This window comes from Aegilops tauschii, chromosome 3, assembly GCF_002575655.3.
Source record: "Aegilops tauschii subsp. strangulata cultivar AL8/78 chromosome 3, Aet v6.0, whole genome shotgun sequence".
Taxonomy (NCBI): Eukaryota; Viridiplantae; Streptophyta; class Magnoliopsida; order Poales; family Poaceae; genus Aegilops; species Aegilops tauschii.
The window spans coordinates 386,228,768-386,253,021 of record NC_053037.3 but is presented as its reverse complement, the minus strand read 5'-3'; positions in this window follow the sequence as shown (position 1 = coordinate 386,253,021).

Below are 24,254 nucleotides of genomic sequence, written 5' to 3'. Positions count from 1 at the left end.
CGTAGCCGGCCCACCGGCGGGGAGGCTGCCCCAGTGGTCCTTCCGGGCGGTGACGCTGTCGCAGGGAGGAAACGCCGCCATCGCCCGTCTGCGGGTGATGGTCCAGTCGGAGGGCCTGACGGGGCCCGACCTCCTGGCCGCGTTCGTCACGCGCCGGGTCCTCCCGCTCCAGAGCCGGCCTCATCTGATCTGTCAGATGAGCGGCCAGCTCGATCCGAGCCGGATGTGCATCAAGGAGATGCCGCAGCCCGACGCCGCCGACATGGTGAACTACCTCGCCAACTGCCAGCTTGCCGACGACTGGCAATTCGGCAAGGAGCCATACAGCCGCGCCAATCCTCCGCCTACGGTACGCTCCCCTTCTCTTTTTCTCTTTCTCTCTCTCTCAGCTTGTCGCCAAGTTCCTCTGGGCCCACTCTAACTCAGTCGGCTCGCTCTTTTTGATAGAATCCTCTGCTTCGGCCGGCCGGCGGAGCGGACGTGGAGCGCCGCTTCGTCCCCGACCGGACCGAGCATGACCAGGAGGACCCCGACCTGGGGGCGGTCCATATGGAGGACGCCGCCGAGCCGGCTGGCGGCCAAGCCGGCGGCGAAGCAGGCGGCTCCGGGTTCACCGCTACCTTCAAGGACTGGCCGGACGAGGACGAAGCCAAAGCCGTCCCGCATCGCCAGCCGGCGTCTGGACGCAGCGCGGGCTCCTCCGGCGCGCAGCCTGCTCGGGGTAGAGGCCAGAAACGTCGCGCCACCCAGGGCATGTTCGGCAGCCGGACGAAGAAGCCCAGGGGTGGGGCGGCAGCCACCAGGCGGGAAGAGGCGGCCGCGAAGGCGGCTCGTTTCCGCAAAGTGGTGAAGCAGCCGCAGACTGTGTCGGCGTAAGTTCTCTCTTTCTTCGTACTGTCCTTCTTTCTTTCCTTTGATGGTTCTTGAGTCTTCGTCTTCTTTTTCAATGGTCAGGGCTCCGCTATCACTTGAGCGGGCGGACGCCGGCTCCGTCATCGAGTCGCCAGGGGGCTCTGGGAGCACCATCCGCCGCGTAGATCCCCGCGCCGCCCTCCTGGAGGCGACGGAAAGGAACGCGCGGAAGGCGCGGGAGGAGCAGGAAGCGCGGGAGGCGGAGGCACGGAGCGCAGCCGCCGCCCAGGCAGCTCGGGAGGAGGAAGCGGCGAAGGCGCTCGCCGAGGCCGCAGCCAAGGCCCAGGCAGAGGCCGAGGCCGAAACGGCGGCAGGGGAGGCCTTGATGGTCACCCCCCTGCGCACCATGGCGCCCGGGGACGTGGATCCCTCGCCAGGGGGAGCTAGCGGTTCCCAGCCGGGGCTGGGAGGAAGCGGCGACGACGTTGTCATCTTGGGGGAGGCGCCGGGGCCGACTCCTCTGACTAGGACGACCCAAGGCCGCCAGCCTGAGCCTGCGCCCGCACAGTCGGCGGGGGGCGAGCCGGCCGCGGGGGCTGAGGTGGCGGTCCGGGTTCCGCCAAGCCGGCGTGCGGGGAAGGCCGCGGCTGAACTGCAGAAGGCTGCGTCGGAGCCCCAGCCGGCCGTGGGCTCCAGCTCGTCGGCCCGAGACGCAGAGGCGGCCAGCGCTACCTCGGGGTGGACACCGGGCGGAGGGTCGGCCGTGGTGAACGTCGCTGCGCAAGACGTCCGAACCCGGCTGCAGAGCCAAGCCGCGGTGCTGAGGCAGTTCACCGACGAATTCCTCGCCACGCGGGCAGCCATCCGGGTTAGTATTCTCATCTTGTTCTTTTTTGAACTTGATTTCTCTCGTGGGGGCGCGTCAGCGCACCCACTGGGTGTAGTCCCCGAGTTCCGAGTCGGCTGCTGAGCAGGCAGCTTGGAACTTCTTGGAGATTTTGTTTTTGCTGCTTCTGTTCTCACGTCGATCTTCTGTCCGTCTTGCAGGACTACCACAATCTCCGAGCGGCCGCCTTCAACTCCCAGGCTCGGGAGCTGACTCAGAAGACCGCCGATCTCACGGAAAGCCGAGGTATGTGACTTGATCTTTTTCTCATGTGGGGGCGCGTCAGCGCACCCACTGGGTGTAGTCCCCGAGATTCGGGCCGACTGCTGAGCAGTCGGCTCGGATCTTCCTTGATCATTCCTTATTGTTCTTCTTTTTCTTCTATCTCTGCAGCAGCCAACGCCAGTCTGAGGGCGCAGCTGGGGGAGTCCCAGACTGCTCTTCGTGCCAAGGACGCGGAGCTCGCCGCCTTGGTGCAGGAGCGCGACCGCCTCGTCAAGAAGCTGGCCGACCAGGAGGAAGGCCACAAGGCTGCGCTGAAAGCTGCGCAGGATCGCGAGGCCGCCCTTCAGGCCGAGTTAGAGACGGAGGCGGCCGGCTGGGCAGAGGTCAAGCAGACTCTGGTCTCTGGCTATGGCCAGATTGAGGACCTGGTTGACGGTAAGTCATCTACCACTTCGTCCTTTCTTGCCATCCGCCATTCGACTTGTTTTTCTGATTTTGGTGTTTTTCTTTCCTTTTCTTCTTCGCACAGAGTACTTCCTCGGCTATTCCACTGCCGCCAACCAGGCCGTCGAAGCCCGTCGCCAGGCGAAGAGGCAAGCCGGCTTCGAGATCTCGCCAACCGCCGGCCGTTCGCTGGAGGAGGAGCTCCTGGCGATCCAGGCTCGCATCCAGCCGGCTCACAGGCTGCTCCGCCGGCTTCAGCGTGCCGGGTCGGCGGTCTTGGCCGCCCTCTAGCCCGGCCAAGTGGTCCCACGCACTCCCAGTCGGACCGCCGACTGGCTGGAGGTGGCCGTCGGCCGCTTCGAGGCTTGGAAGGCGTCAGCAGCTCGCTCCGGCGCCAGGCGGGCGCTGGAGTTCGTCAAGGCCTGGTATCCCGGCTTGAACCTGGACTAGCTGTCGACCTGGCGGAAGCAAGCCGACACGGAGCTGGAGCCGGCGCGGCCGGCCATCATTCGGCGAGCTTCGGCGATCGCCGACTACACCGACACCAACGTCTTCGCCCCCGAGGTGGACGACAATGGAGTCGCCCAGCCGGAAGATTGGTTCGGGCTGGACCCGGCGCATGGCGAGGACTCGGCGGAGGAGATCGACTCCAGCGACGAGGGCGAGGAGGAGGAGGAGGAGGGTGAAGACGCCGAGCCGGCTGGTGGAGAAGCCGGCCAGCCTGACCGCGCCTCCAGCACTACGTCGCGTGCGAGTGCGTCTCCTGCCGCGGGAGGTGGTCAAGCCGGGACCAACTAGGCGGCCACTCCTTCAGCCGGCGAGCTGCCTTCACTGACCAGCTCGGCCTCCAAGTCGCGCCTTAGTCTTCTTTCTTTTGTTTTCCTGTCTTGTTGCTTTTGAACAATGTTTGGTTAAGTCTGCACAATTCCACCCACTGGGTGTATTGAAACTCAAGTCTGTTGCCAGCCTTTAGGCGGCTTTATGTATATAAGTTATGCAATCGGCTTTTCCTTGTACTTTCGCTTTTTGTCCTTCTGCTTTTTTCCTTTGCCGCCCTCCCTTGGTTGCCGCCTCCCTAGTCAAACAGTTGCTCTGCAATCTGTAGCCGGGGAGTGCCTGGCCGATTGGGGAGGGGGAAGTACTTTTAGCTCTGCTGGACTTAAGCTAAGTTTTTTAGGAAGCCGGCCAGCCGGCTGCTGTGACAGCCGGCAGGCATATATGGAAGCCGTCTTTTTGCTATATAGGTTAGTTGTTCCTTAGCCGTTTTTCGTGTGGGCGTCCTTTCTGTCTTCTCTCTTGCTAGTCGGACAGTCAGTTCTTTGAGCTGCGACTTTCAACAAGAGAGGACTTGGGAGCCGGCGCACTACTTTGCTGACTTCGGGAAGAACTTAGAATATAGCTTAAGGCGGCCAGTCCCCGGGCCGACTAATCGGACCCGGTGCCGGACAAGAATTAAAAAATGTAATAATACATTCATGGATATGACACTCGTCATTCATAGAGAAATAAAAGGCAGTCCCCGAGTACTGTTCGGGGGGCCTGTTGGTTTGTAACTTAATACAAAAGGGGTAGCGTGATACATACTGCTTTTCAGCTATAAAATCGTCTTAGGAGATTTGCGTTCCATGGTCGCTCCGACTCCTTGCCGGAGTCGTCTCTCTTGCGTGCTCTTGGCTTTTCCGCGTCGATCAAGTAGTAGGAGTCGTTGCCGAGTGCCTTGCTGACGGCGAAGGGGCCTTCCCAAGGGGCCGAGAGCTTGTGCTGGCCGGCTGTTCGCTGGATCAGCCGGAGCACAAGGTCGCCCTCTTGGAAGGTTCTTGGCTTGACCTTGCGGTTGTAGTAGCGGCGTAGGCCTTGCTGGTAGATGGCGGACCGGCTGAGGGCCAACAGCCGGCCTTCTTCCAGTAGGTCGACGCCGTCTTCTCTTGCTTCTTTGGCTTCCTCCTCCGTGTACATGGTGATCCGAGGCGAGTCGAACTCGATGTCTGTTGGGATGACAGCCTCGGCACCGTACACAAGGAAGAATGGAGTGAAGCCGGTTGACTTGTTGGGTGTAGTTCGCAGACTCCAGAGGACAGCCGGAAGCTCTTCGAGCCAGCAGCCGGCCGATCGCTCCAGTGGTACAACCAATCGGGGCTTGATGCCGGAGAGGATAAGTCCATTTGCTCGCTCGACCTGGCCGTTCGACTGCGGATGGGCAACGGACGCTAAGTCCAATCGGATGCCCTGTGTCGCGCAGAAACGTGCCAGTGCGCCTTTGGCGAAGTTCGTGCCGTTGTCGGTGATGATGCTATGCGGCACGCCGTACCGAGTAGTGATGTCGGTGATGAATGTCACGGCAGTCGGCCCGTTCAGCTTCTTAATTGGCTTGGCTTCGATCCATTTTGTGAACTTGTCCACCGCAACGAGCAGGTGTGTCATGCCACCGCGGGCTGTCTTGAAGGGGCCCACCATGTCCAGTCCCCAAACGGCAAAAGGCCAGGTGAGGGGAATGGTCTTGAGGGCGGAAGCCGGCAGGTGTTGTTTGGAACTGAAGACTTGACATCCTCTGCAGCTCTTCACTATTTCTTTAGCATCCTCCAAGGCAGTCGGCCAGAAGAACCCATGGCGGAAAGCCTTGGCCACGAGGGATCTTGAGGCGGCGTGATGGCCGCATTCGCCTTGGTGGATGTCTTTGAGGATTGCCACTCCTTTTTCTGGCTCGACGCAGCGCTGGAAGACTCCAGTGACGCTGCACTTCACAAGCTCCCTGTTGATTATTGTGTATGCTGCGGCTCGTCGTTGCACTAGTCTTGCTGCGATCTCATCAGTCGGCAGCTCTCTGCTGACTAGGAACTTGAGGATGGGCTGGGCCCATGAGGGAGCTGTGACTTCTTCTGCTGTTAATGTGGCCACCATGACTCGGGTGGGTGGGTTGGGTGTTGCATTGGAGTCGACCGCCGCTTCTTGTGTCGTTGCAGTCCCCGGGCCGACTGCTGCAGTCCCCGGGCCGGGTTCTGAAATCGCTGAGCCGGGTGCGACTACGTCAGTCCCCGGGGCAGTCGTCGAAGTCCCCGTGCCGCCTGCAGGATTTCTTGAGCCGGATCCGGCTGTTTCTGGCGCAGGCGGTACGAAGATGGAATCCGACTCTGGAGACGGCTTGATGGACGGCTTGAGGAGGCGCTGGAGGGAGACGCCAGTCGGTATGGCTTGTCGGGTGGAGCCGATCCGTGCTAGGGCATCTGCTTGGTCGTTGTCGGCCCTTGGCACGTGCAGGAACTCGCACCCTTCAAAGTATCCGCTCATCTGCTGGACGAGGAAACGGTAGCTTGCCATGTTTGCGTCCTTGGCGTCCCAGTCGCCAGATGATTGCTGGACCACCAAGTCTGAGTCGCCGTAGCATAGGATCCGGCGTATGCCGAGCTCTTTGGCTAGCCGGAGCCCATGTACGAGCGCCTCGTACTCGGCCACGTTGTTGGAGGCGGCGAAGTGGATCTGCAGCGTGTACTTGAGCTTGTCGCCTTTGGGAGAGGTGAGGACGATGCCGGCTCCCAAGCCGGTGCGCATCTTGGACCCGTCAAAGTGCATCCGCCAATGGGTAGAGTCGGGAGCCGGCGGTAAGTACTGGGTCTCGGCCCAGTCGACGAGGAAGTCGGCCAATGCTTGCGACTTGATGGCGGTGCGGGGTTGATAGAAAATCGTGTAGGGCGCCAAGGCAATGGCCCATTTGGCCACCCGGCCGGATGCATCCTGGCTGCCTATGATCTCGGCGAGCGGGGTAGTGCACACGACCGTGATGGGGTGCTCTTGGAAGTAGGGCTTCAATTTCTTGGCAGCGAAGTACACCCCATAGCACATCTTCTGGTAGTGCGGGTAGTTTTGCTTTGAGCTGGACAGTACTTCGCTGAGATAGTAGACCGGCCTCTGGACCAGCTGAGCTCGGCCTTCCTCCGGGCGCTGGACCACAACAACAGTGCTGATGACTCGGCTTGTCGCGGCGATGTAGAGGAGCATGGGCTCCTTCTCAGTCGGCGCAGCCAGGACAGGCGGAGTGGTCAACATTTTCTTCAACTCATGGAAGGCTTGGTCGGCTTGATCATTCCACTCAAAGTGAGTGGACTTCTTCATGAGTCGGTACAGGGGGAGGGCCTTCTCTCCTAGTCGGCTGATGAAACGGTTCAGGGAGGCTAAGCAGCCAGTGAACTTCTGCACATCTCGCAGCTTGGTGGGTATCTCCATCCTCTCGATGGCTTTGATCTTGACAGGGTTGCACTCAATGCCGCGTTCGGAGACCAAAAAGCCCAGCAGCTGGCCGGCTGGCACTCCGAACACGCACTTCTCGGGGTTGAGCTTGATCTGGAATCGGCGCAAGTTGGCAAATGTTTCCTTCAGGTCTTCCAGCAAGGTACCGCGCTTCTCTGTCTTCACCACAATGTCGTCTACGTAGACGTGGGCATTTCTGCCGAGTTGTTTCAAGAGACATTTCTGCATGCAACGCTGAAAAGTGGCACCGGCGTTTCTCAAGCCGAATGTCATTGTCAGGTAGCAGAAAGCTCCAAAGGGTGTGATGAAGGCAGTCTTCAGGCGGTCAGCCGGGTCCAACTTGATCTGATGATACCCTGAGTATGCATCCAAAAAACTTAACAGCTCGCATCCGGCTGTGGAGTCTATCACTTGGTCAATCCGTGGCAAAGCAAACGGATCCTTTGGGCAGGCCTTGTTCAAACTTGTGTAGTCTATACACATGCGCCACTTGTTATTCTTCTTCAAAACCAGAACTGGATTGGCAAGCCATTCTGGAAAGAACACTTCCATGATGAAGCCGGCTGCGAGGAGCCGGGCTATCTCTTCTCCCACGATTCTTCGCTTCTCTTCTGATAGTCGGCGGAGGGGTTGCTTGACCGGCTTCGCATCAGCTCGGACATGTAATTTGTGCTCGGCGAAATCCTTCGGGACACCCGGCATGTCCTTTGGGGACCATGCAAAGATGTCTCGATTCTCACGGAGGAAGTCGGCGAGCTCGCCTTCCTATTTGCTGTCCAAGTTCGCCCCAATCACGGCGAACCTCTCCGGGTGCTCCGGGTCTAGAGGTATCTTCTTTGTCTCTTTCGCAGGCTGGAAGGATCCCTGCGCATCACAGTCCTTGGGGTTGGGGGACAAGGCCGGCTGCTTGCCGGCCATGGCCACAACCCGTTCCAGCATCTTCTTCTCTTCTGCCACCACGAGGGACTCGGCCAGCCGGCTGCTGGCCATGGCACACTCGATGGACTTCTTGTAGTCGCCGACTACCGTGATGATCCCCTTCAAGCTCGGCATCTTCATCTTCAGGTAGGCATAGTGAGGCACAGCCATGAACTTGGCCAAAGCAGGTCGGCCAAGTAGTGCATGATAGGGGCTTTCCAAATCCACCACCTCGAACCATATTGCCTCCCGGCGAAAGTGATCTTTGTCTCCGAAGAGAATATCCATCTTGATCTTGCCGATTGGAGAGCAAGATAGGCCGGGTACGATACCATGGAAGACAGTGCGGCTCGGCATGAGCTGCTTTGCTTTGATGTTCAGCTTGTCCAGGGTGTCGCGGTACAGTATGTTGATACTGCTTCCGCCGTCTATCAGGCCGCGGGAAAATCTGGCAGCTCGCCTCTCCGTCGCGAGGGTGACGTCCAAGACCATAGCATAGGAGCCAGGCGAAGGCATCACCTCTGGGTGGTCGGCCTGGCTCCAGCTGATGGGCTTCTCCGACCAATGCATGAATTCGGCGGTGCTAGAGGCGACTGCGTTTACTTCTTGGTGCTGCCGGCGTCGGCTGCGCTTGTCGTCAACTTCACTTGTGAAGATGACGTAGGCGTCGTGCGCTTCGGGGAACTCATCTTGGATGGCGCCGACTGCTGGGGAGCTGGAGGCGGCGGGCCGGGAGGCGGAGGCGGCACCATCCCTTCGCCCTTGGTGATGCGGGTGAGCCAGTGGCATTTCCGTGTTGTATGGTTGGACGGCTTCGCGCCGCTGTGGAACTTGCAGGGAGCATCGAGTGCTTGTTCGTAGGAGAAGGACGGCTGCCAGGGCGGCCGGCCTCCCTTCTTCTTGGGAGCGGGCCGCTCCTCGGGCTGCTCGTCTTCAACTGTGGCCACCTGCCGACTGGAGGAAGTCGGCATGGGGCCCTTGCGCTTGTGGTCGTTCTGGTAGGGGCGCCGGTTTGGGTCGCCAGCCGGCGTCTTGGGAGCCGGAGCAACTACCTTCCCCGAGGCGTCCACTCGGAGCTCGGTCTTCATGGAGGAGTCGGCAGTGGCATACTTGTCAGCGGTGATCAGCAACTCATCGAGGGTAGCCGGCTCGTCGCAGAGGAGTCGGTGCTTGAGGAGGGTGCCCTCTCGGGACCCGGCAGTGAAGTACTCGATGGCTTGGACCTCGTGCACTCCCTCGCAGGAGTTGCGGAGCTCGGCCCATCGCGTGAGGTAGTCGCGGGTCGACTCGTTGGGCCCTTGGACGCAGAGGGAGAGCTGGCGAGGCTTGGGAGGCCGCTTGTAGGTGCTGGTGAAGTTGCGGACGAAAACCTCGGTGAAGTCCAGCCAGCTGTTGATGCTGTATGGCTTGAGGCTGTTGAGCCACGTGCGCGCCGTCCCTTGCAGCATCAAGGGGACGTACTTCACGGCGACGCGCCGATTGCCGTTGGCGATGCTGACGGCTGTGGAGTAGTCGATGAGCCAATCTTCCGGCTTCACCGAGCCGTTGTACTTGGGCGTGTCTCTGGGGAGCGAGAACCCTTTGGGGAAGGGCTCGTCGCGGATGCGGGGGCCAAAGCATGGCGGGCCGACATCATCTTCTTCTTCTAACGCCAAGGATCGAGCCAGGCGGCCGATCCTGTGGCGGGCGTCATTCTCGCCGACTCCTTCTCGGCGGCCAAGTCGGTCGCCAAGAGTCGGATGGGCGACAGGCGGTGGAGTGAGGCGTCTTTCTCTTCGAGGCGGGGGAGGAGGCAGGTTTCTCTGGTGCTCTATCGCTCGAGGGCGGCCATCCGCGTCGCGCTCGATAGTAATGCGAGTCCGGCTGCGGCTGGCAGCCGGCTCCTTGTCTTTCTTCCGGTACGCACCGCTCGCAGTCGGCGAGCGGGACGTCGCAGCGTGCTCCCGGCGCGGGGGATGGCTATCAGCTTGGGCGCCGGCTTCGTGCCGTTCTGCAGCCGCGTCAATTAGCTGCTGGATCTGTCTTGTCATGTAGGGGAGCTCATCGGCTCCCAGCCCATTGAGCTCCTCTGCAGCCGCCTGAGCGGCTCGCAGATTCTCGAGCGGGGTGGCGTAGACGGGGCGATCTGCGCCCAGCATGCTGGCAACGGCTGCGCCGCGCTTCTGGATGAAGCCGGCTCGGCTCGGGCCGCTAGGCGGCGGCGTCCCGAAGGCGGCGCGGTCGACTTCGCGCTGGTGGGCCTCGGTGAGGCGTCTCATCGAGGCTATCTTCTTGCTCTCCGCGATGAGGGCAAGGCGGCGTGCCTCCAGGGTCTCGGCGTCGGCGTCGGCCGGGAGGGGGACGGAGAGGTCGTGCATCGCCGCTTGCTGAGCGTCGCGGGCGTCCTCGCCCGAGTTGGAGACGTGGCTGATGACCAGCACTTCGGTGACAGCGCTGCTGCCGCTGTCAGCTCGAGGGAGGGGGTCGTCGAAGACCACCACGTCGGAGGGGTAAGCGTCGAGCGACGCGGTGTCGGAGTCGATGAGCATCGGGTCGGTGGAGCCGACCGACTCCATGTCCGCAGCAGGCTCGCTGGAGACGTGAAGTTGGTCGAGGAGGCTGACGAGGCGGCTCTCGGGGTAGTCGGTGCCTGCGTCGGACGCAGGCTCGTCGGAGATGCGAGTCTCGCCGAGCAGATCGGCGAGGCGGCTCGCTGCGCAGACGTCGTCGACGCCTTGCAGCGCGTCGGGGCAAACGCCATCGGGCGCAGCAGGCTGGCTGCGCTCGCGGGGAAAGAAGAGGGTTCCCGTCCAGAACAGGTCTCCGGACGACGGTGCACCTGGCCCCATGGTGGGCGCCAAATGTCGGGTGGTTGGTGCGACATATGCCAAGGGATGGCTTATCATTATGGGAGCCAATAAAATGTCGCCGGTGCCTGGAAACGGGATGAGGCGAAGACATGCACGCCGGCGAATCTTACCCAGGTTCGGGGCTCTCCGAGGAGATAACACCCCTAGTCCTGCTCTGCGGGGTCTCCGCATGATCACTAGATCGATAAGGGGTAGCTACAATCGCTCCTAGAGCTGTTGGGATCAAGGGAGAAGAAGAACAGGGCTAGCTCTTGCTTCTCTCTATCTATGGTGTGTATGTGTGTGCTATGCTTGGAAGCCAAACATGCAGAGGTGCGAACCCTTTGCATGGGTGCTCCGGGGGGTTTATATAGGCCTACCCCCCGGGGGTACAATGGTAATCCGACTGGGATCTGGTCCCAGCCGTCAGTGTCTACGCTCGCCGGCTTCTTCGTCGGCTGGTGGGTCCCGCTGGCTGGTGGGTCCCGCCGGCTGCCGGCTACCTGGTCGACAGGCCGGCCCCACCGCCTAGGGTTTTGTCGGCAGCTGCTTACTGTAGCCGCGCCTCTAATGATGAGGGCTTTGTCGAGGTGAGCATGGCTACAGTGGGCCGCCTCGGGGGCTATCACTGTAGCCTCACCCCATCTTGTCTCCTTAATGGGGCTCCTGCTTCGAGGAAGGGAGTGGCCGGCTTCTGGAGGCCGGCTATACTCTTGGCCGACTATGAAGAGCCGGGCCGCCTTCACGCCTCTCTCTGACTGAAGGGGCCCGCAGTCCTTGGGCCGTACAGGAGTGGGTCGTGGATGACGTCGTAGCTGGCGTGGCTACAGTGCCGGGCCGCACGGGAGACATCCCCCCCGTATGGCCTCCTGTAGCCATGCCCGCCTCGGGCTTAGGGGGTCGTGGGCCGCACTGTGGCCATGCCCCGTCAAGTCGTCGTTATGTAGGAGTGGTTGTGATCTTGGCCGGCTTCTAGGAGTCGGCATCCTTCTTGGCCGGCTTCTTGGAGTCGGTGAGGCTGGGTCGCCTTCCGGGAGTCGGCTTTAGTGGTAGCCGGCCGGGGAAGGCGGCCCAAAGGCTTGGAGTGCTTGAAGGCCCAAAGGCCTGATAATTTTTCTGAAGAGCCAGGGGTAGTCGATTAGGCTACCCGTGGTCATTTACCCCGACACCCTCTTTAGTTGTATTCCGACCCCCGTCTATCAATTGATAGTCATGACTAGTTGTGCATCCGTGTTATCGATGCGCACCATCCTTGTAGTCCGTCAAGTCGTTCTATTTCAGAATGACTAGGAGAAACTAACTCCAGAACCTCATCCATATCTAGGATCGGGTCAAAACAATTGTATTCCGCAGATCAAAATGCCAATCCAGCTTTTGCTCTGCCCTACCTTGGATCGTTACCATCTTTATGTCAAGAGTGTCATGAGAATTGCACCACCTCTTATGAATTCTTGACGCAGTGGTACTTCTCTCCATCATTATTCATTCCTCGGTCCCGTGTTGTCACAACCGGAATACCGACAAGTGAACCGTGATGTGTGAAATCAATACTCTGAGAAACTCGTTGCTTGGTAGTTAATGGCAATACTCTCATTCTTAGCGTGCTGGTTATTGAATCATCATCCTAAGATTGATCGTGCTACCTAGTCCTTATTTTTGGTGCACTCTTCAATCAATGAGTTAGGATTTTGTCAAACCCTTGCTCAGCTGATCATATCGTCTTGCCCTGAAAAGGAAGATTGTTCTCGAGCTTAGTAACATATCGGTGGTTCGTGATTTTCTGAATATCTTCTCGGAAGTGTTACTAGGTTATCCCCTGACTGTTATGTTGAGCTCGTGATCAAGTTGGTTTCTTATAAACCACCCCTTCTCCAAGAATCTGTGTTGGATACCCCTGAGCTAGTTGGTTAAGCTGGACAGCAACTTGGAGAGTTGGAAGATAAAAGCTTGCCTAACTTAGTTCATGTTAAGGGATATCTTTTGTGTGTGTGTGTGTTGAAGAAAGATGATATCTCCATCGATTGGTCCTCGTGATCAGTTGTTGGATCTATTGCCTTGTCAAAACTTTGACTTGAGTATGGGCTATCGTCAAGTCAAATCAGAACCAACGATGTTCGTAATGTTGTCTTACTCGTGGTTGGTCCCTCGAGCATACACCATTACATCTTTTGGTCTGACCAATGCTATCACCGTGTTCACATGATGGTGGAAGTCCAGTGATATGGAAATTCCGATGAGTTGCTATTGAGCCCATCAGCAGCATCTCGTCTCCTCCATGATTCATGTTGAACATCAAGCTAGTGTTGGAAACTTTTGTAAGCATTATCTTCATGTCCCGTTCATGAAATACATGTTTGGTGTAAGAAGTGACTTCCTCCAAGTTCACGTGCATTAGGTGCAAGTTGCCGCCGTGAATTCGGGAAAGATTGTTTTTGCTTCCTCTGGAATCATCCCAAGTTAGTCATGCATGTGCAAAGTATTCTGTGGTATGTTAGACTGATCATCTTCGTTACATATGAATTCCTAGCACCCAAGCCACTGATTGACTTGTTCAAGGAAAAGAAGTCTAGTGCGCGTAAAGAATTCGAAAATCCTTGATGATGGATCCTAACCTGAACTCGATAGTGTTTTATTATAAGACTACCATGTGGTCGTGCTTGTCTAGGACAGTGTGTTCACATGTTTGTAGCAGAACCAGCTCGTGTTTTAGAGCTTGCTATCGTAGCTCATTCCCGAGAATCTCGCAACATCATCTCGTCGATTTGTGTTGCAAACTTTCTTTTCCAGACGTGCTGTCTGAAATATTCCGTTACCAACCGGATCTGAATCTCAGGCAGATATGATGGTTGGAACTTTTCCAAGATCTATGATCTAGGTCCCGACAAGGTTGATGTTGGCCGACACACCTAGCCGGAAGATCTATTATGGTAGCTTCTTGATTAAGCAATTTGACCATCTTCTCCATGAAGTTTTCGTATGATCTATACTAACAGTTGATCCTTATGGATGTTTGCACCCCCGAAGTCAGACCTTTATTTGATGGTCCAGATACCGAATGATATTGATTTAAGCTGGTACATCAAGGAGAACATTAGAAGCGGAGTGCTAAATGTCTCTCGGTCGATCATCCAGATTTGCTTCTTTGGCATTGCTAAGGAAAAATCCGAGAAAGTGTTGTCCTCCTTTGCACCTGCATCCTCCATCACCGTTCATCATGGTAGTATGATGTGTTGCCAGGATCCTCGACACGGATGTTGGTAAAACCTTGATGAATATGGAAATGCTCAAGTTCTTAAAGCACGCTCAGTCACTAGGTTATGTCCTTGGTATCAACTGGAATGTGCCTTCCATTTGCCGAGTTGTTCTATAACCATAGTTTCCTTTCCAAATTGAGTGTGCCATTCTTTTGAATTCTTTCAAACGATCATTTGTAAACTGCCTTACGCTGGTATGAAGAGTTTCAATGATCTCTGAATCAAAAGTAATTCTTTTTGCCACTTAAGGGAATATTTCTACGAGCCACCTTCCCTAAGGTGCCCCGTTATGGAATCGTGGCAATTATCTCCTCGCTACTTTGAAACCATGCGCCATCCTACCCAAGCGTGGAGTTGTTGCCTACCAAATTGAACCTTCGTCATTTGCTACCCTTCCTCGTTCCAGATGTGTGTTTTGTGTCTCAGCTCGAGAGATGTTCTTACATCTCACTCCATGAGTTGATCGTGAGCTGCCAACCTTTGTGAAGATCGAATCCTGTAGAGTTTCCCTCTCTTCCATCGTCATAGTTGGATGAAGCTCTTGAAAGAAAAGATGTCAAGATCAAGATGTTGCAATGAATCAACATCTTCAAGAAGAGCAACTGGATCATGAAGATTATGTTAGTTTGCGTTCCCCCTTCATCTTACCCTACGCTTGAATCTCGGGACGAGATTCTTGTTTAGTGGGGGTGAGTTGTCACATCCCTAGTCTGGTACGCACTTAGGCTAGCTAGTCATGTTGCATCATGTTTAAATTTCTCAGAAACTTGAAATGGGGGATGATAAACCCTAGCAGCAAATGAAATTCAACTAGGTTCAAACTTAAATCTCTCAATGATCCCAAAATGCCCTTTAGAAATGTTCACCATTTCTGAATTGGTCCAGCACCTCTGACAAAAATGATGCACATATTTCTAGGCCATTCTGGATTTTTGAATTAACTCATATTGTATTTGAATTGGGGCATTTAAATCCTATAAATATTTTAAATGCTCTAACAATTCTGAAACTAGTTGAGGGCTGTTGGGAATAATTTCAACAGTGCCCACAAATATTTTTAGGAGTTTTGGAAGTGATTTAGTATTTTTACTAAATCAAAACATAATAGCAAAAATAGAAAAACAGAAACAAATGAGAGAGAGAGAGAGAAGTGCTTACCTGTGCAGCCCACCAGAGCCGGCCCAGCTCCTGTGCTGGTCCAGCACTGTGCGGCCCAGCCCATCGCAGCTGCCACCGTCTTCAACCTCCTGCCAGTAGGCAGGAGGGCGTGTGCCCGACGCACGCGTGCACGCGCCGGCCACCTCCTGCTTCCCCGGCCCCTCCTGGCGACGCCACGACGACGCCCCGAAGCCCCTGTCTCCTCTCCCCCACTCGCTGCGCTCTCTCCCTCCCCTCTGCCCTTTCTCCAGTAGCCGCCCGAGCGCCACCGAGCTTGCCGCTGCCGCCCGCCTGACCACCGTACCTCCCTCGCCACTCGCTGTGCTAGGAAGCTCCGCTACTTCTTCCTCGTCCCTCCTTGCCGAGCCACGCGACGAGGAGAGCCCCGAAGCGACGCCCGCAACAACATCTCCAACCACGGCCGGCCGAGATCGCCGCCGCCGTCTCGTCGCCCCAGGCCTTCCCCGAGCACGCTGACCTTCCCTACGTCTTCGCTGTGAGCTCACGGACCGAACCCCCCTCTCCTCCGCCTCGATTGCTCACCGTAGTCATCGATTCATCGGATACAGAAACCCGCCGCCACCCGAGCTCATCGCCGGTGATGCTCCGATGGCCTTTCAATCACAATGACCGACCCAACACACTCGCACACGCACGTAGTTGCTGCGCCGCTGCTCGTTTTGCTCGCCCGCTTGCTCCAGCCGCAGCTGCCTTACACACCGAGCTCCGGCCGACGCCTCGAGCTCGATTCCGACGAGCTCAGGCCACCCCAGCTCCTCTCGTTCACTCCACCAGTTGTGCCGCATCGCCAGCTTGACATAGCTCCAAACCGCACTCAAAACCATCGCCTGTAGCGCCGTCCCGAGGAACTCCGGCGATCCTCCGCCGTCGGGTTTGGTCGCCGGCGTCCAACTCCGGTGGATGATGACGTGGTGCCATCATTAGCAGCTAACACCACTAATTAACTCCACTCTCTAGACACTGACAGTGGGCCCTGCTGCCCAATTAAGCCGCTAGTTAAATTTAAGTTAGTTTAATTAACAAACCAGCGGACCCACGCGTCAGGGCTGACTTGCTGACGTGGCCGTTGACCCGACCCCACCTGTCTGTGACTCTATGCAGCACTGGGTCACTGACTAGTGGACCCCACTGGTCAGGTTTGACTCGGGGCAGCTCTGTTGACCTGCTGACGTCACACCGACATCATGCTGACGCAATTAATCCTTTTCTGGATTTAAAATAATTCAGCAATTCCAGAAAATCCTATAAACTTCTAAAATTCATAGAAAATAATCTATAGCTCAGAATGAAATGATTTATATATGAAAAATGATCAGAAAAATCCAATCTATCCATCTGTGCTGGTTTCATGCATGTTAGAGCAACTTAAACCTGCTGTTTATATCAAAACATGATAAGGCACTATTTAAATTCATAAGTTGAGTTTGGGATTGAACCCTTGGTTCAAAATGACTCAAACCACCCTGGTTATAGTTGCATTAGCTCAATCAACAGAATATTGCCATGTCATGATCATGCATCATATTGTGCGTTGCATTGATTGTATTTCTTCTCTGTTGCCGGTAATTGTCCCCTCTCTATAGATGTTGTTCCGACGTTGTGATCGTTGACACTGATGAAGACTCTATGCCATCTTCAGAAGTGTCAGGCAAGCAAAACCCCCTTGTTCATTCCGATACAATCCCACTCTCTCGCTCCTGCTCTCTTTTACTGCATTAGGACAACAACGTTTCAACTGTTACATGCTGCAGTAGCTGAACCCCTTTATCCTTTGCATGACCTGTCATTGCCACAGTAAATAGATGAAACCCACTAGCATGAGTAGGAGTTGTTTGAGCCCTGATGTGCCTACTCATTCATGCTTGTTTGTCATGCCTGCTATTGCTTAGAGTTGTGTCAGGTCTGATTCATCGGGAATGAATTGGAAAGTTGTGAACATGTCCTACTGTGTGAGAGCTAAGTGTGTGAACACGATTTGGTAAAGGTAGCGGTGAGAGGCCATGTAGGAGTACATGGTGGGTTGTCTCATTGAAACCGTCCTCAGGAACTGAGTTCTGTGTTTGTGATCCATGAACAGTTACTACCACACATTGGGCTCCGGGCACTCCAAGCTCTCTCGACTTATTAATCAACCTGATCTCTGTCCAGGAGTTGCAACTAGTTTCTGGTGTTTGTAGGTAGTGTTAGTAGTCTACCAAGTGGCACCCGGTACAGGTGGGCTTGGGACAGACTAGGCACACGTGGCCTGGTGTACCGAGTGGCACCCGGATGGTGGGCTCGGGAACCCTGCACACATCGTTTGGGGCCGTGAGCGACACCCCGGCCGGATCTCCTTGCGGATGGAACCCGAATAGGCGATAAACCTGGACTAGAGACTTGTGTGGTTAGTCAGGTCGTGGCCGACTCCCTCGCCAGGCTTCCGCTTGAAGGTTGCCGAGGTACATGACGTGTACATGGTGGTAAGTGGCGAGAGCGTGTGTGACGAAGTACACCCCTGCAGGGTTAACATCATCTATTCGAATAGCCGTGTCCGCGGTAAAGGACTTCTGGGTTGCCTATATCAGTTCATAGACAAGTGAAAGTGGATACTCTAAAATGCGTAAGATAAGCGTGAGTGCTATGGATGGCGTTCTCGTAGGGAGACGGGAGCGGATCCATAGTGGTGTATTGATATGGTGAATATGTGGACTCGTGTGCGCCACCTCAAAAGAGTTACTTGCAGTCATAGTTTAGGATAGCCACCGAGTCAAAGCTGGCTTGCTGCAGTCAAACTCCACCACCCCCGTTGTTGATACCGATGCTTATGTAGATAGTTCTGATGTAAGTCTTGCTGGGTACATTTGTACTCACGTTTGCCTATTTTATGTTTTGCAGAGAGACGTCAGTCTCGCTAGTAGTTCCGTGTGGACTTCGACGTTTAGCTTGATACCTCAGCTACGATCTTGTGCCCTCGGCAGGATCTGGTAGATAGTCAGGCTTCTCAGCCTTTTTCATTTATAGATGTCTGTACTCAGACATGTTAAGCTTCCGCATGTGCTTTGACTTGTATGCTCTGAATGTTGGGTCATGAGACCCATGTTTGTAATATCTGGCTCTTCGGAGCCTAATGAATAAATACTCTGAGTCGTAGAGTCTTGTTGTGATGCCATGTTGTATTTGCACATATCGAGCATATTGTGTGTATGATTGAAATGCTTGGTATGTGTGGGATCCGACAACCTAGTTGTTTATCCTTGGTAGCCTCTCTTATGGGGAAATGTAGTCTTGTGCTTCCATGAGCCATAGTAGTCCGCTACAGCCCGGTTCACCGGAGTCCTGCTAGCCCAGCACTACTGCTCCGGAACACTTGACTGGCCGGCATGTGATTCACTTCGTTCCTGTGTCTGTCCCTTCGGGGAAATGTCACGCGGTGACATCCGGAGTCCTGCCTAGCCTGCTACAGCCCGGTTCACCAGAGTCCTGTTAGCCCAGTGCTACAGCCCGGATTCGTACGCTGCTGACCGACATGCTCGATGTTGATTCATGTATGCCTGTCCCCGTAAGTTAGTGCCACTTTGGGTTCACGACTAGTCATGTCGGCCCGGGTTCTCTGTCATATGGATGCTAGCGACACTATCATATACGTGAGCCAAAAGGCGCAAACGGTCCCGGGCCATGGTAAGGCGACACCCGTGGGAATACCGTGCGTGAGGCCGCAAAGTGATATGAGGTGTTACCGGCTAGATCGTTGTGACTTGGAATCGGGGTCCTGACAGGTGACTTCATCGTTTGGCCTCATAGAAATTTCCATGATACGCAATCACCATTATACGACGGGTTTGATTTTCTGGCGCATTTCAGGTATCGTTAGCTATATTTAAGACATTTTTTGATATTAACGTGCATTTGTGCATAAAAATAAAATTACAATCGGAACTGCATGTGCTGTCGAAAGGGATGTGGATCGCCGTTCGATCTGGGAGCATCCAACGGTGCAGACATACGATCCGTGAGGTTTGGGTTCTGGCCAATCAGAAAGCATGACTCAGATCATGGGCGGGGTGGTGGCGGGGTTTGGTCGGCACACGACTTTCATCAACGAACCGTGTGCTATTCGCAAACCAGATTGCATATTTTTGTTCACACATACTGTAGTGAGATCGATTGAGTGTGCTACCTCTATGATATAATAATAATAATAATAACAAAAACAGTTCATATTGATTGCCTGAGCTAACAGCATATCAAGGTCAACATATTAACGGTTCTTACATCAACAGAAAACCGGGCATAACTCACAAATTCAGTACACGCGACAGTTCTAAATTGAACGAATTAAGTTGCAGGGTAGGCATAAACACTAGTCTTACAGCTTAATTCCCATGTACATGGGGGAACTGGGGTCATTAAGTTGACCCCGAATGAACTTGGGTTTTTTGATGATTTTATGCTTCTTCTCTGTTGCACTGGTGCGTGATCCCTTGGCTGGCAACTCATCAAATTCATCGTGCTTGTCCTGATCGGCAACATCGTCGACACCCAGTACCCTTCTCTTCCCATGCATCGCTAAATGGCCGTTCTTATGCAAGGGGTCTTCCACAAAGAAAATCTGGGTAGCATCGCTGGCAAGAATGAATGGGTCTGCGTGATATGCCATCGTTGTCCTGTTAACACAGATCTTCTTGTACTCATCAATCCTTACCTGACCAAGAGGGATCCATGCGCACCTGAATAATGCCACCTTAACTTTCACATAGTCAAGCTCCCAAATCTCTTTGATGGTTCCATAGTGTACCCTTTTATCAGCTTCATTTACGGTCATGCATTCTATTCAAACAGAGCTGTTCTGATATGAGGTCTTCTTATCACATTCCTCAGTGTAGAACGTGTATCCATTTATGTCATATGCTTGGTACGTCAGCACCGTAGGTGATGGCTTTTGTGCCAACCACGTAGCAATGTCATTGATGGATCCTTGTGCCAAACGATTCTTCAGCCATTCGGCGTAGTTCTTAGTGTGCTCCTTCATCTCCACCTCTGATGAAGGCACCATTGGTAAGAATCTTTGGCGTATCTCCGCCAAGTGTTCTTCGGCATAAGCGATGAGAACTGGGCTGTTAAGCAGTACCGTCAAATGGGCTTTCTCTGCCAATTCTCCGGGTGCAGCCATTTACGTGCCAGCAAGGACTGGCTTACCTTTCAGCCTTCCCTCATGGCGAGAGAGGGGCAAACCTATAGGTCTTTGTTTCATGTATCCGGTGCAAAACTCAACCACCTCCTCTGTGGTATAACCTTGTAGGATGCTTGCCTCTGGATGGTTTCGGTTCCGACAAAAGCGCTTCAGGATTCCCATGAACCGCTCGAAGGGATACATGTTGCAAAGAAATACAGGACCACAATACTTTATCTCATCGACAAGGTGCACAGTGAGATGGACCATGATATCAAAGAATGACGGTGGGAAAAACATCTCTAGGTTGGACAATATTCTTGCAATATCATCTTGCATATGATCCAACTCTTCAGGATCTACAACTTTCTGCCATAGTTGGTTGAAGAAATCAAAGAGGTCAATGAGTGTGTTTCTTATATCTTTGTCCATTAGATTCCCGATGGCCACCGGGAGGATTTGTGTCAACATTACGTGGCAATCATGTGACTTCATGTGTCCCAACTTCATTTTACCTGAGCTCACATCCACGAGACTTCTGATGTTTGCGGAGTAGGAAGAGGGTGTCTTAACTGACAGCAAATAGGTGAAGATCTGTGTTGCTTCTTTTGTACTGAAATTGTAACTCTGGCGAGCTTTGATGAATTTGTCATCATCTTCTGCTTCACTCTTGCATTGTGATTGATCAGCAAGCATATCGAGCCGTGAACCGTCACCATCCTTTCTTTTACCTTTAATCTTGAGCAGAGTACCAAGGATGCTTTCACATATGTTCTTCTCTACGTGCATGACATCGATGCAGTGACATACACATAGAATCTCCTAGTAAGGTAATTTCCAGAACACCGATTTCTTCTAAAACACTTGATCCTTGGGTATTAGTTTCACCGTCAAAGGGTGGTTCTTGCCAAGCACAACAATAATTTTTTAGCCATGTTGTGGACCACCACCCCTTCATAGGGTCTTGGGGCTGCAACTGCCTCTGCCGTACCATCAAATTCAGCTTTCATCTTTCGGTATGGGTGTTTTCTCCGTAAGAACCTACGATGACGCAAATACACTGTTTTGTGCGAGTTGGGAAGTCTTCTGCTAGCTGTCCTATCCATGCATGTGACACACCCTACTTCTCCCCTTGTTTTCTGCACCGATGTGTTGCCTAATGCCGGCATATCTTGAATGGTGTGCACCAGCATGGCATGTAGATCAAAAATCTCCTTTCTGTAAGCATCATCACATTTTACAGTAGGCGCATCTATGTAGCGATCCGACCTCAGACGGTCAAATCTCTATGTTCAGTGTCATCCCTGGATCGGTAATGCTGACACACACAGTACTCGAAGGATTTATAACAGAGTAGCAATCACACACTTATTACATTGAATGTGTCAAAAGAGAAGTTATTACAATAAATATGGCTTAAGGCCATCTAAATAAGATAACAACGGAAGGCTTGGAAGATAAAGTGAGTCCATCAACTCCAACGGCATAGCTGAGTAAACGACAACGACCTATAGCACCTTACTTGTCGTCTGAAAAGTCTGCAACATGATATGTTGCAGCCCGAAAATGGGTCAGCACATGGAATATGCTGGCAATATAACACAGTAGAGCAATGAACAGATAAATGCTATCACCACATGCAAATATGGCTGGTGGAGGCTCTATGGTTATAATGTTTTGCGAAAAGCCAATTTTTCCCTACAACAAAGGAATATATTTTATTTAACTATCATGGTGGTTGAAACATTGAGAATGGTACCCCCATCTCAATCCCAATTAAAAGTGTACATTATCAACCCAACAAATTAATTTAGAGTGATGAGATCAAACCAATAATTCAAGTACCAGATACTCAAGTTGTCCATAACCGGGGACACGGCTAACCATGATTAGTTTGTACACTCTGCAGAGGTTTGCGCACTTTTCCCCACAAGACTCGATCTCCTCTGTTGGATTTCTCGCACTACATGGTGTTTGAGAAACGGATGACCGAGACACAGTCTTTCAGAAGCATTAACTCTAACCCCAGGTAGATAGTACCAACCTACATCCCCTACATCTGCTAGCCTACCACTGGAAGAGGTCATGCAACATACTCAACTATGCTAGAGCCCATAATACCTTGTGGCTGCACACGAAAGTTTCTAGCATGAATAATCTTATGATCCCTTTGAGCCTGGGTGGCGGACCATAGGAGGATCACACGGTATAACCCCGGGATCTCCTAGGACAACACTGGTATAACCCCAGGTGCCCTAAACCAACAATCCACCCAGATGTGTATTAAAGTTGCCACCTTAAGTTAAACCATTAAATAAACAATCTCACATCTATCATGGATACACTCAAACCCAATCCACGTCTACAAGCATAGCATAGCAATATGAGCATAACATAGAAGTAACTCCCAAGGGTTTGATAATAAAACAGGTAATAGGTTCTACCTCATCACCTACTTCCCAATACCCTCAAGTTAATCACATCCTAATCATGCAGTGTTTGAGGATTTTCACTAATGCATAAAAACTGGGTATGAAAAGAGTATGATCAATGTGTTACTTGCCTTGCTGACGATCTGCAAATCCTAGTGACTCGTAGTAGCACGCTTCGCACTCCGGGAATTCTATCACAAACAAACAATAGCATACATAAGCACTCAAGCAAAGATGCATGGGTAAAACTCAAATAAAAGGATATAACTAGAAAGTTCAACTGAAGAACTCCGGTTTGCAAAAAGAATCAAATCAAATGGAGCAACGAAATTCAAACTACGAAAGAAACAAGATCCGTTTACTAATCTGGACTAAAGTCAAATTTTACAGTACCAAAATCTTGTTCAAGTTGGTCAAACAGAAAGAGGGCTTCGGGACGAAGATCTAGGCGCTTGTTTCACCTGATTTGGATAAACGAGCGAAAAGATAAACTAAAACGAAGATCAGGGCAGAAATCACGATCGAAAATAATCGCGGAAAACCCCCCAAAAAACGAGACGAACAGGCTAACGAATGAACGTTCGCTGTCTGCGGCTAACTGACGAACAACGTTCGTTAAAACGAACGTATGGGCGAACGTCCGCTATTTAACTAAACCGAACAAAAACTGATCTAAATAAAAAAACCAATCTAGGGTTTTTCTGGAAACAAAACCGGGGTTAACCAAAGAAAATCGACCGGTCAACGGCGGGGTCAACGGCGAGATCGGACACGGCGGCGCGAGCGGCTAGGGTTTCAAGGGCGCGTGAGCTGGCGGCGGCGACTTGGGCCTCGGGGGCCTCGGGCGGCGGCTTTTAAAGCCTGAGCTCCGACGAGTCCGGCTCGGGTACGGCCCGTTAGGTCGGTTGACTTTTTTTTTTAAATAATCCCGACGCGGAAAAACTAATAAAGGAAATACTAAACGGAGTCCAAAAATCCTGAAATAAATTTTCACGGTCCTCTAATAATATTGCGGACAAAGTGAATGCAATTTTGAAAAACGCATATTTTTCCTAATTTAAAAATAAAATAGCAATAAAATCCAAATAAAATTATTTATTTGATTTTAACATTTTCCTCCAATATTTCTTTTATTTTGGAGAAGTCATATTAGCTCCTCTCATATATTTTTAATATGAAATATTTTCGAAAAAATAATAATTAAAACCAGAATGATCCTTGTTTTGATATTTGAGAAAATTCAAATATGAAAATCGTGAAATCCCCAACTCTCTCCGTGGGTCCTTGAGGTGCTTAGAATTTCGAGGATCGCAATGCAAAATGAAAAAATATATGATATGCATGAATGACCTATTTATAACATTCCAAATTGAAATTTTGGGATGTTACAAACCTACCCCCTTAAGATGAATCTCGCCCTCGAGATTCGGGTTGGCTAGAAAATAGGTGTGGGTGGTCTTGCGTAGATCATCTTCTCGTTCCCAGGTGACTTCATCCTCGGTATGGTGGCTCCACTGAACTTTGAAAAATTTGATAACCTTGCTGCGTGTAACTCGGCTAGCAAACTCAAGAATCTTGACTGGTTTCTCATCATAGGTCAGATCACTATCCAACTGAATTGCTTCCAGGGGCACTGTATCTCTCAGAGGGATATCAGACATCTCTGCATGTCACTTCTTCAACTGGGAAACGTGAAACACCTCATGAACTCCTGACAGTCCTTCGGGTAACTCCAACTTGTAGGCTACCTCTCCCATACGTTCCAAAACTCGGTATGGTCCTACAAATCTCGGGGCTAACTTTCCCTTAACTCCAAAATGTTTAACTCCTCGCAGTGGTGACACA